The sequence below is a fragment of the Passer domesticus genome, chromosome 25, assembly GCF_036417665.1.
Source record: "Passer domesticus isolate bPasDom1 chromosome 25, bPasDom1.hap1, whole genome shotgun sequence".
NCBI lineage: Eukaryota > Metazoa > Chordata > Aves > Passeriformes > Passeridae > Passer > Passer domesticus.
This window is the reverse complement of record NC_087498.1, coordinates 3,756,027-3,768,085: the sequence shown is the minus strand read 5'-3', so window position 1 is coordinate 3,768,085 and position 12,059 is coordinate 3,756,027. Positions and strand designations below refer to the sequence as shown.

At 54.2% G+C, this 12,059-nt stretch overlaps 1 long non-coding RNA gene across 1 annotated transcript; it reads left to right on the top strand.

Moving 5' to 3' along the window:
* Window positions 1-3,787: 3,787 nt before the first annotated feature.
* LOC135286177 (uncharacterized) lies at window positions 3,788-7,625 on the top strand. The gene is made up of 3 exons (XR_010350640.1): window positions 3,788-5,686; window positions 6,468-6,637; window positions 7,040-7,625. It is a non-coding gene; the product is annotated as an uncharacterized LOC135286177 (long non-coding RNA).
* The last annotated feature ends 4,434 nt before the right edge of the window (window positions 7,626-12,059 follow it).

The window sequence follows — 12,059 nt, the reverse complement described above, 5'->3', positions numbered from 1 at the left end:
CGTCCCCTCCCCGCAGCCGGGGGTCGCCCAGCCCGGGGGCGGGTGGGAGGGGAAGGGGGCGCTCGGTGGATTTGGGATTTGTGGCCCAAATCTCCTTCTGCCCGCCGGGGTTTCTCGGCATTCCCAAAGACGCGGCCGCGCGTGGCCCCGGCGGCGCCGTGTCCCTCCCCGAGGGGACAGCGCGGCCACCCGCGGGGTCCCCGGCTCGGTCCCCAAGCAGGACGCGCTGCCAGGGGCTCGTTTCCCCCAAAAAGGGATGTTCAGGGACTCAACCTTGGGGAAAAAAAAACTGGGAAAAATCCGCCTTTTGCCCTGGGGTCGCAGCTGTGTCACCCAGAGGGGATGCAGAGCCCCGCGCACGGTGACACCCAGCGTGACACGGGGACAGGGACCTGCCAGTGGCAGCTGTGGGGCTGGGACACGGGCAGGATTTGGGGTGGGGAGAGCACAGCACCCCCAGATTATTTTTTTGCATCCCAGAAAATCCTCTCCGAGCCCCGGGGGGTGACAGAGGGCCCGGGGACGGGGGCGGTGACAGCGGCCATCGAGTCCCCATTTCACGCTCGGCTTGGCGAGCGGAGCCGGGGCCTTGGCTCCTTCCCAGAGCCACCGCCCGGGGCTGGAGCGGGGCTGGAACTCGGGGCTGGAACTCGGGGCTGGAACTCGGGGCTGGAATTCCGGGCTGGATCGGGACCATCACGGGGCTGGGGACTGGATCAGGGTGGGAACTCGAAGCTGGAGCGGGGCCAGAGCGTGGCTGGGGCTGGATCAGGTTTGGAGCTCGGGACTGGGGATGGATCGGGACCAGAACGGGACTAGAGCGGGGCTGGATCAGGGTTGGAACCCGGGGCTGGGGGCTGGATCAGGGTTGGAACCCGGGGCTGGAATTTAGGGCTGGAGCGGGGCTGGATCAGGGTTGGAACTCGGGGCTGGGGGCTGGATCAGGGTTGGAACCCGGGGCTGGGGGCTGGATCAGGGTTGGAACCCGGGGCTGGATCGGGGCTGGAGCGGGGCCGCGCACACGCCGAGGAGAGCTCGCAGCGAGCTCGGAGTGACCTGATTTAATTGGCAGCGCTTCAATGGCACCGAGTCCCTGCCCGCCCCCTCGGCAGAGCCCTTTGCAGGCGCCGAGCGGGAGCTGGGCTCGGGTTTAGCGTCACTGCCCGGCTTTGCAGAGCGTCCCGGCGTCGGGGGGGCTCAGCTGCACCGGCCCTTCCAGGATTCTCCAACCGCGAAAGGAGAAATAGAGCTGGGTCAAAGAGGAAATTCCCATTTATTTTTCCCAAATCCAGTTAGCATCCTGTGGAAACTGCTGAGGAGCTCCCGGTGGGCTGGGAAAGCCCTTCCAGGTGGATTTGGTGGGCTGGGAAAGCCCTTCCAGGTGGATTTGGTGGGCTGGGAAAGCCCTTCCAGGTGGATTTTGTGCCCGTGCCCGCTGCCAGAGCTGGGGGTGCCTGGAGCAGGGGTTGGTTTGAACCCCCTGTGCTGGCAGGGAAATGCCCCTTGAAATTTCCCAAATCCCTGTGGAACTCCTGGAAAAGCCCTTCCAGGTGGATTTCGTGGCCGTGCCCGCTGCTGCGGACATTCCCGGGGGATGGAGAAGCCGCTCGCGGGGGTCCCGAGGCCGTGCCCGTGCCCCAGCCGCCTCGCCCCGCTCCCGCCGCGCTGCTGCAGAGGCTGAGCAATTCCCGAGGCTCCCGAGATGCTCCTCAGGCTGCCGAGCACATCCCGATCCAGGTTTTAATTGCGTGGGATCGCAGCCGAGATGGCTCTGATTTATCCTCCCTGCTGCGCCAGCGCTTCTCCCCGGCCGGCTCCGGGATCCACCTCCAGAATATTCCCTGGGAAAGGGTTAAAATTGTTCCTGGGATTCAGGAAAAACCCCAAAATCTTGGAGTCTGGAGTGGGTTTTTCCCTCTCACGCTTGTGGGGTTGTGACATTCCCGTTCTTTTATCCCTCAGGACACGGGGTGAGCTCCTCGGGGAGCTGCCCTGAGGGATTTTCCTGGAGAACCGCGGGATTTAGGGGGTTAAGCCAGGCTCAGCCAAGCTCAGCTCTACCAGACCCGGATGAACAAAGGGCTCCAGCACCTTTTATTCCCTTCTGGATCAGGAAAACCCCATGGATGGAGCAATCCTGCATCCCAAATCCCATTTTCAACTGTGCTGCCCCATCCAAATTGAATTCCCATAAATCTGGGGTGAGCCAAGGTCAGTCCTGTGGCAGGGACGGGAATGGGATCCCATCCCCGTTCCCAAGCTGGAGGTGAATTCCCAAACCCAGAGCCCTGAATTCAGGGCTGTCCCTCTCCCTTCCCACATTCCAAGAATTCCCCACCTTTCCACCCCTTCCCAAATCCCATTTTTAACCCCAATCCCAAATCACAGCAGCCTCCCCAAATTCCCACCTCCTGCTTGTCCCCACAGAGGCATCCCGGAATCCTCTGGAATTCCCATTTTCCAGGGGTGGGAAATGTTCCTCTGCTCCCTTTTCCCCCTGCATTTTGGGGCTGCTTTATGGCTGCCATAAGAGCCGCCCATAAATCAGGGCCGATCCCATAAAAACCAGGAATAACTGGAATTAGGGCCCAAATGGGACCGGCTCCCTCTGCAGCACTGGGAATGTGCCGGGATTTTTCCTTTCCTCATTCCCAGACCTCTCCATGTCCCCTTGGGAAACAATTCCAGGGTGAACACACCTGCTGGAGTCTCCCATTTATGGGATTTTTATGGAGAACATGGGGTTTTTTAATGGATAACATGGGGGGTTTATGGATTATGTGGGAATTTCTATGGATAACATGGGATTGTTTTAATGGATAATGAGAGTTTTTTATGGATAACATGGGTTTTTTATGGATAACATGTGGTTTTTATGGATAATGAGGGTTTTTAATGGATAACATGGGTGTTTTTATTGATAACATGGGATTTTTTAATGGAAAACATGGGATTTTTAATGGATAACAAGAGGGGAGTTTTATGGATAATGAGGGTTTTTTATGGATAACATGGGGGCTTTTATTGATAACATGGGATTTTTATGGATAACACGGGATTTTTTAATGGATAATGTGGAGTGTCAGTGTCACAGGGGCCATGGGATGCCACCATCATGGGGGTGTCACCACTACAGGGGACAGTGGGGTGTCACTGTCACCATCACGGGGGTGTCACTGTCACAGGGGACAGTGGGGAGTCACTGTCACCACCGTGGGGGTGTCACTGTCACCATCATGGGGGTGTCACTGTCACAGGGGACAGTGGGGTGTCACTGTCACCATCATGGAGGTGTCACCACCACATAGGACAATGGGGAGTCACTGTCACCATCATGGGGGTGTCACTGTCACAGATGACAGTGGGGAGTCACTGTCACCATCATGGGGGTGTCACTGTCACAGGGGACAGTGGGGTGTCACTGTCACCATCATGGGGGTGTCACTGTCACCATCATAAGGGTGTCACTGTCACAGAGGACAGTGGGGTGTCACTGTCACCATCATAGGGGTGTCACCATGACAGAGGACAATGAAGTGTCAGTGTCACCATCACGAGGGTGTCACCGTCCCAGGGACCCCCTCACCCAGCCGTGTTCCCCTCCCTTCCCCCGGAGCTCTGCTCGGGGACGTTTTTCCCACTGGGGCCATTCCGGGTGGGCGGCAGAGCCCGCGCTGGCGGTGCCACCGTTCCCATGGCAACGGGAGCCACCTCGTCCCTCCCTCCGAGCTGTGGGGACACACCTGAGTGTCACAAACCGGGGTGGGATTTGGGGAGGAATTCCTGCCTGGGAGGGTGGGCAGGGATGGAATTCCCGGAGGATTCGGGCACTGCTCCATCCCTGGGAGTGCCCAAGGCCAGCCTGGGAAAACCTGGGATGGTGCAAATGTCCCAGCCCATGGAATGGGATCATTGCAAATCCTAAAACTGGAATTTTAGGTGGTTGATCCCAACCCATTCCGTGAATCCCTGACTCGTCACACCCCCGGAGTTTCCTCCCTGTCCTTTTCCCAGCCCTTCCCACCCATCCCGGAGCTCCAGGCTCCTCTGGCTCCTCACAAACCCTCGCTGGAGGCTGGACAAGGAGAAATCCCAGCTAAACCAGGCCAAAACTGTGTTTACAAACCCCCAAATTTATTTATTTCTCCTCACTCGCATTCCCTGGCTCTGCTCTTCCCATCCTGGCACTGCCCCAGCTCACCAGGGAATGGCTCATTACTGGGATTTCCAAAAATATTATCATAAAAATCAGCTTTTTTTAGTTTTTATGCCCAGTAAAGGGACCAATTACTGGGAGTAGCTCTGGGTTTCCTCGTGGTTGGAACCAGGTTTGGGAATGGCTGCTGGAAGAGCTGGAGCAGGAGGGAGAAGTGGGAATGGTCTGAGCTGAGGGGGGAGCTGGGAATTCTTCTGGATATCCCAGTGGGGGTGGGAGGTCAATCCAGGTGATCCTAAGAGTGGAAATCCAGGTGATGATGGGAATGGAAATCCAGGTAATCCTGGAATGGAAATCCAGGTGATGCTGGGAATGGAAATCCAGGTGATGCTGGGAATGGAAATCCAGGTGATGTTGGGATGGAAATCCAGGTAATCCTGGAATGGAAATCCAGGTGATGATGGGAATGGAAATCCAGGTAATCCTGGAATGGAAATCCAGGTAATCCTGGGAATGGAAATCCAGGTGATGCTGGGAATGGAAATCCAGGTGATTCTGGGAATGGAAATCCAGGTGATTCTGGGAATGGAAATCCAGGTAATCCTGGAATGGAAATCCAGGTGATCCTAAGAGTGGAAATCCAGGTGATGCTGGGAATGGAAATCCAGGTAATCCTGGAATGGAAATCCAGGTGATGATGGGAATATAAATCCAGGTAATCCTGGAATGGAAATCCAGGTGATGATGGGAATGGAAATCCAGGTAATCCTGGGAATGGAAATCCAGGTAATCCTGGAATGGAAATCCAGGTGATGCTGGGAATATAAATCCAGGTAATCCTGGAATGGAAATCCAGGTGATGATGGGAATGGAAATCCAGGTAATCCTGGGAATGGAAATCCAGGTAATCCTGGAATGGAAATCCAGGTGATGATGGGAATATAAATCCAGGTAATCCTGGGAATGGAAATCCAGGTAATCCTGGGAATGGAAATCCAGGTGATCCTGAGGAGCTCCTGCTCCAGCCCCTCCAGAGGCACATCCATGGATTCCTCGGATCGTTCCCTCTGAGCTGCTCCCTGGACGGTTCTGAGCTCCACTCCCACCAACCCAGCGGATTTTCCAGAGCTCCAATCCCATTTCCTGCCTGTTGGGATCAGCCTAAACCACTGCACTGCTGAGAGGCAAAACCCACCGGGATGGAGAGGGTGGAGCAGGGAGAATAATCCACAGGAACTGGAAAAGTGGGAGGAAAACCTGGAGCTGCTTTTTGGGGGGCACGGAAATGTTTTTTTTCTGCAGTTTTGGCACATCCTGAGGGGCTGATGAGGCTCAGACTGGGCAGGACAAGGTTTTGCTCCCAGTTTGCCCCAGTTCCCGGCAGGGGAGCCCTGGAAAGGCGGTGGGAGATTGGGAATGCTCCTGGCTGGAAAAGGAGGAGGAGGAAGAGGAGGAGGAAGAGGAGGAGAAGGCCTGCGGGGTTGCCATGGCGATCCAGCATCTCCAAATCCTCCGATTATTTATCCCCGGGTTTGTTTAGGCTGAGGGAAAGCCTTGAGGGTGGGAAGAGGGTTGGGATGTGAGGAAGAGGAGTGTGGGAGTCCAGGAATTCTGATCCTAGAGGAGAAATCCTAAAATTCCAGCTCTGGGCACAGCTCCACCTTTGGAACAGCAAAAAATTGGGAGTTTGGGATGGTTATGGAGCATTTGCCCTCTTAGGGATCCTGTGATCCCAAATCTGCCCCGGATTTCCATTGTGGGATCTGATCTATGGAATCCAAGCTTTATTTGGAATAATTTGGGTGTGTGGATGGATTTGGATCAGGCCCTGGTGCTGTCTGTGGAGCCAGCTGGATGCTGGGAATGCTTTCCAAAGCCATTTCCCGAATTCCAGAGGAGCTTGATGGAGTGATCCTCCAATTTCTGGGATTAAACTTCACCTCCCTCAGTCCCTTCCTGGAGCACTGGAGCATCCCAGGCATTTCCAGCTGTATCCAGCTGCAAATCCCCTTGGGAAGAACCCTGTGTCCCTTCCTTGGGGCTCAGCCCCCTGTGCCGGGGTGGTGACATTCCAGGAATTCTTCAGGATGCTCCTTCCAGATGTGTCCCTGCACATCTGCTGCCACTCCCAAGGAAAACCGGGACACCTGGGGGTGTCTGGGGCTGGAATTTTGGGATAAAACGGGAGAAATGCATGGACAGAGCCGGGAACATCCCGGAGTTTGCCATGTCCCCCCTCCCCGCTCCCTCCTTTCCATGGGATCCGTAATTGCTCCTAAAGCTCATCTCCAATTCCTTTTGATGCCTCCAGTGTCCCCGTTATGTAAATCCCAGCGTGGGAATGCTGTGGATTTTATGGATGCGGAGTTTGCGCGGCTGAGGGGACACCTTGGATTGTCACATCAAAGGGAAAATGACTCCGGGAAAGCGGGAGCCCTGTGGAAAAATCGATTTCGAAATCGTTTGATTTTGCCAACAGAGGTCGGCGGGAAGTGGGGAGGAGGCTGGAAATGGGGAAAGAAATCCTGGAATTCTGGGAATGTTTTCAGAGGAGCAAGGGAGGGGAAAGGGAAGGGAAAAGGGGAAAAGGAAAAGGGGAAAAAGGGAAAAAAGAGAAAAAAGGGGAAAAAAGGGGAAGGGAAGGGAAGGGAAGGGAAGGGAAGGGAAGGGAAGGGAAGGGAAGGGAAGGGAAGGGAAGGGAAGGGAAGGGAAGGGAAGGGAAGGGAAGGGAAGGGAAGGGAAGGGAAGGGAAGGGAAGGGAAGGGAAGGGAAGGGAAGGGAAGGGAAGGGAAGGGAAGGGAAGGGAAGGGAAGGGAAGGGAAAGGAAGGGAATCCCTTTCCCAACATTCCCAACAGGGTTGATGAGCCCCACTCCCTCCCCAGGGGATTTCTGGGAAGGCCAAGGAGCATCCTCAGGGAATGAGGCTCCCACTGGAGCTGTCACCCAAGGGCAGGAGGAGGAATGAGGGTTTTCCCTGGCTGTGGATGCTGAAGGAGCCTTGGATGAAGAAAATCTTTCCAAAATCATGGAATGGTTCGGAAGGAAGGTCATTGAGTCCCTGAGCAGGGACATCACCTGCTAAACCTATCCCAGAGCCAGCAGGATGATATTCCATGGAAAACAGCACAGCCAACACTCCCACAGCTCCAAAAATCCGGGAGAAAACCAGAATTTAACAAAAAACCCCGGGGAGAAGCAAACAGCCTTTCTTGGGAAGGGGAGGAGAAAGCTGGGAATGTTTTCCAAGAACCCCCCTGCTCTGGCACGGGGAGGACAATGACAAACGAGGTGAACTCGGAGGCTGCGGAGAAAATCTTGGCAGCGGGCGGAAAACGCGCTGCCAGATTCCGGGGAATTTTAACTGGCATTTAATTAGCGGCACTCAGGTGGTCACAGGAGCGGTGGCAGTGCCGCAGTTCCTGGCATTTGTTAATTAAAGCTGCTCCTGACAGGGATTAACGACTTCTTAATGAATCTGTTGTCTTAATGTCTTATTAAGTTTTGACTTTCCCCCCTCCCCCACTGCTGCCAGTTTTCCTGGGAATTGCAGCATCCAAAGGGATGGGAGGTGTGAGGGGCAGGGGCGGCACAGCTCCTGCCAGACTCCCCAAAAAATTGGGAATGTGTGGGTTGAGGTGGGGGAACAGGGAGAGGAGGGGGCGTGGCCACAGGGGAGAATTTTTGGGAGGAAAATGGGAATCAGGGATAGGTGGGGAAGATCCCAGGTCTGCTAATGGAAAAAAAAGGGAATCAGAGATCAAGGTGGGAGATCCCAGTCCTCCTCCTGGAGCTCCATCTGAAAGTCTCCAGGAGGACCTGGAAAATGGCTCTGAAAACAGGGAGAAGGAAATGAGGAGAAGAAGGAATTCTGCCAGGCTGGGACTCCAGAAATGGAGGAAAATGGATCCATAATTTCTTCCTCAGTGGAGCACTGGGAGGGATTGTCCCCATCCCATCCCATGGATTCCATCCCATCGATCCCATCCCATCCCATGGATCCCATCCCATGGATCCCATCCCATCCCATGGATCTCATCCCATGGATCCCATCCCATGGATCCCATCCATGGATCCCATCCCATGGATCCCATCCCATGGATCCCATCCCATCCCATGGATCCCATCCCATCCCATGGATCCCATCGATGGATCCCATCCCATCCCATGGATCCCATCCCATGGATCCCATCCCATGGATCCCATCCATGGATCCCATCCCATCCCATGGATCCCATCCCATGGATCCCATCCCATCCCATCCCGAAGTTCTTTTGGACCTGGCACCATCAGAACCAGGCACGGATCAGGTTTTCTCCCAAAAAGCCACGTGCAGGATCCAGCAGGATCCTCCTTCCAGCCACCTCCCAGTCCCTGCCGCATTCCCGCATTCCCAGGAACTCCTGCTGGGAGCCCACGGGACACGAGGCTGGCGCTGCCCCGCCAGTCCCCGGTGTTGACATTCCCGGGAAGAGCGGGAGGCAGAATCCTTGGCGGGGAGAGCACGAATCCCCCAAAATAGATCCCGTTGCTCCGTCTAAATTTAGCATTCCATGTTCTCCTCGGAATGGACTCGGCAATTAACTAATGATGGGGATGATTAAGGATCGCTCCCGCGCTCTGCATTTCGAGCCTCTCTCCCACTCCTTCCCTGAATAATAATTCCTGGCTTTTGCAACACCGGCAGAGCGTTCCCAGGAAAGCCAGAGGTGAAAGGGAAATGGGGGAAATGAGCTGGAAATGGATCAGGGAGAGGGATAAATCCCCTGTTTGCTAATCCCAAATCCGGGATGGGGTTGGGGTCCTGGCTGGGATCATCCCGAGGTCTCAGGGGAGAGGGGACAGCTCTGGAATGGGGTGGAAGCATGGGAATGTTGCTGCTGAAGCTGGGATCCATCCATGCTCCTTTCCTGGCTGAAACTGAATTATCCTGGGATGGGGTGGGCAGGAAGGATCCCAAAACCTCATCCTATTCATCCCCCAACACCTCCCCCTGTCCCAGACTGCTCCAAGCTCCATCCAGCCTGGCCTTGGACATTCCAGGGATCCAGGAGCAGCCACAGCTCCCCAGGGAATTCCATCCCAGCCCCTCCCCACCCTCACAGCCTGGAATTCTTTCCCAGTATCCCGTCTATCCCTTCCCTCTGGCAGTGGGAAGCCATTCCCTGTGTCCTGGCGCTCCAGCTCCTGGTGAAGATTCCCTTTCCAGATTTCAGGAATTGTCCTGGCGGGCGACCACAGCGAGACCATCCCGGATCCATCTCACGCCGCTTCCCACGGGATTTTCCTGTCCTTGCCCGGTATTCCCAACACTGCAGCAAATCCACGGCCTCTGGAGACACATTCCTGCTGATCCACGTCCTGTCCGTGCCTAACCAGATGCTAATTTATTAATTAAATGCTGTGGTTAATGACAGGGTGAGGATTAATGAGGGCAAATCCTGCAGAGCGTTCCTTGGGAAGAGACAGCTCCATGCATCCAACACTGCCCTGGGGTTTTTGGGAAGCTCAGGACTCATGGAAAGTCCTTGGAGATGCTCCAGGCCAGTCTCAAACCATTCAGGATGGAATTATTCCCATTGAATTATTCCCATGGAATTATTCCCATGGAATTATCCCAGGGCTGGCGCTGCTGGAAGCATCAGGAGCCCCAGCTTGGATTTGTTGGGGCAAGGCTGGAACGGAGAGAATTCCTCCCAGAAAATAATTCCACGGACAAATTTCACCTGGAAAACTTCCTTGTGAGCAGCTTTGGGTTTTCCTGGCCAGATAAAAATAAATGATGGAATGACTCCTGCGGCAGCTGCACGGGAGGAGATTTTCGGGATGAACTCCGAGCTCTGGCTCCGTTTTCCTTCCCTCCCTTCCCCTTCCCAGCAGGATGGCTCTGGGATTGCTGGGGATGGGCAGCTCTGGATGCACTTTCTGGAAAGCTCTCTCCAAAAGTTCCTTTGGATCTGGCTGTTGGCTCCAGCACAGGAGCCAAGAAATCCATCAGCAAAATATTAATGGAAAAAAACTGAGTTGGAGGAGCTCACAGAGGAGAAATTTGGCTCCTCCGTGGGGATTGGTGACTGAAAACTGGGAAATGTTGGGAATGCAGGCACTGAAAACTGGGAAATGTTGGGAATTTCGACACTGAGAATTCAGAAATGTTGGGAATTCATGCACTGAGAACTGGAAAATGTTGGGAATTCAGACTCTGGAAACTGGGAAATATTGGGAACTCAGACACTGAGAACTCAGAAATGTTGGGAATTCACATACTGAGAAGTGGAAAATGTTGGGAATTCAGACTCTGGAAACTGGGAATTGTTGGGAATTCAGACATTGGGAAATGTTTGGAGCAAGAAATTCCCCCTGAGCCTCCTTTTATCCAGGCTGAGCCCCTTCCCAGCTCCCTCAGGACTCTCCAAACCCTTCCCCAGCTCCCTCAGGATTCTCCAAACCCTTCCCAGCTCCCTCAGGATTCTCCAAACCCTTCCCAGCTCCCTCAGGATTCTCCAAACCCTTCCCCAGCTCCGTTCCCTTCCCTGGACTTGCTCCAGCCCCAAAATGTCCTCCCTGACCTGAGGGAATAACGGATAATTCCCTTTCCTCAGGATCAACTCCATGGATCAGTCAGAATTAAATAATTTGGGGTTGGAACATGATCGTTAAGGCCCCTCCCAACCCAAACCTCATTGTAATTCCACGGATAATGAATTATTCCCCGGATAATGAAGTTTAGGCGGCTGCCGTGGTGCAGGAATTCCTGGGAATCATTCTGGGAGGAGAAATCCAAGGATTGCAGCAGCTCCCTCCTCACTCCATCTAAAATTAACTCCGCTCTCGAGCTGCACTTAAGCAAAACCAGTTGCCATGGCCACGCCGGGGGCTCCTGGATGCAGGAAACCAGGAATTCCGGGATAATGAAGGGCTCTGGAATATCCTTGGGAAGTTCACCCACCTGTTAAACCCGCAGTGCCCAGGAACTGGGAATGGAAATTCCCCCTCTCTTCCCATGGCTGCGGTTGGGGCGAGCTGGAGGAAAAATGTGGAATGAAAAAAGGTGGATGATGGGAGGCCGGGAGGGATCCGAGGGGATTTTTGGGAATGTGCAGATCCTGAGGTTTGCTGGAAGGGAAGGGGAGAGGGACGCTGATATTTATAGCACCTGATTAATTCTTGATTTGCTGCTGCTCAGATTCCGGTTGGGAATCAAATCCTCACTCCAGGCCTGCTGGGGGCTCAGGAGAGAGCAGGAAAAGAGCCCTGATCCTATGGAAAATGCAGGACAAGAATCCCAATCCTACAGGAAAAGCAGGAGAGAGTCCTGATCCAATGGGAGAGGCATTTCCAGGATGAAATATTGGATTTATTAACCCCATTTCTCTCCCTAATTAAATCCCAAAGAACTTCCCCCAAAAAATGGATTTTTTTTACCAATTTAGGGTCTGGAGCAATGGGAAAATCCCACTTTCCTGCCAACCTGATGGGAATGGGACTCATCATGAGGCTTTTTTATTGGGAATAAAGCCACAGGAATGGTTTTGTTTGGATCTGTGTCCATACAGGTCACCCCAAACCCTTACAGACATCACAGACCGTGCCATAAATCCCAAAATCCCAGTTTTCCTGCTCCCTGCCACATTCCCACTGATTTACAATCCACGTTCCCATTACGACACTGAGCCATCAAATCCAGAAAAACGAGCTGGGCTGGGACACGTGGGACAACCTCCGGGTCCCCAATTATTCCTCCAGCGAGGTGGGAGAGGCCGTTGATCCGCAATTTTCCGTCAGCCTTTGGAATATTCCGGCAATTAACGGCCCTGGTGGCTGTGGAGTCACCAGGAGAGATGGAAAGAAGGATTTTTACGCCTTCAAAAAGGGGCGCGAGGTCAGGAATCCTTCGCGTGTGCC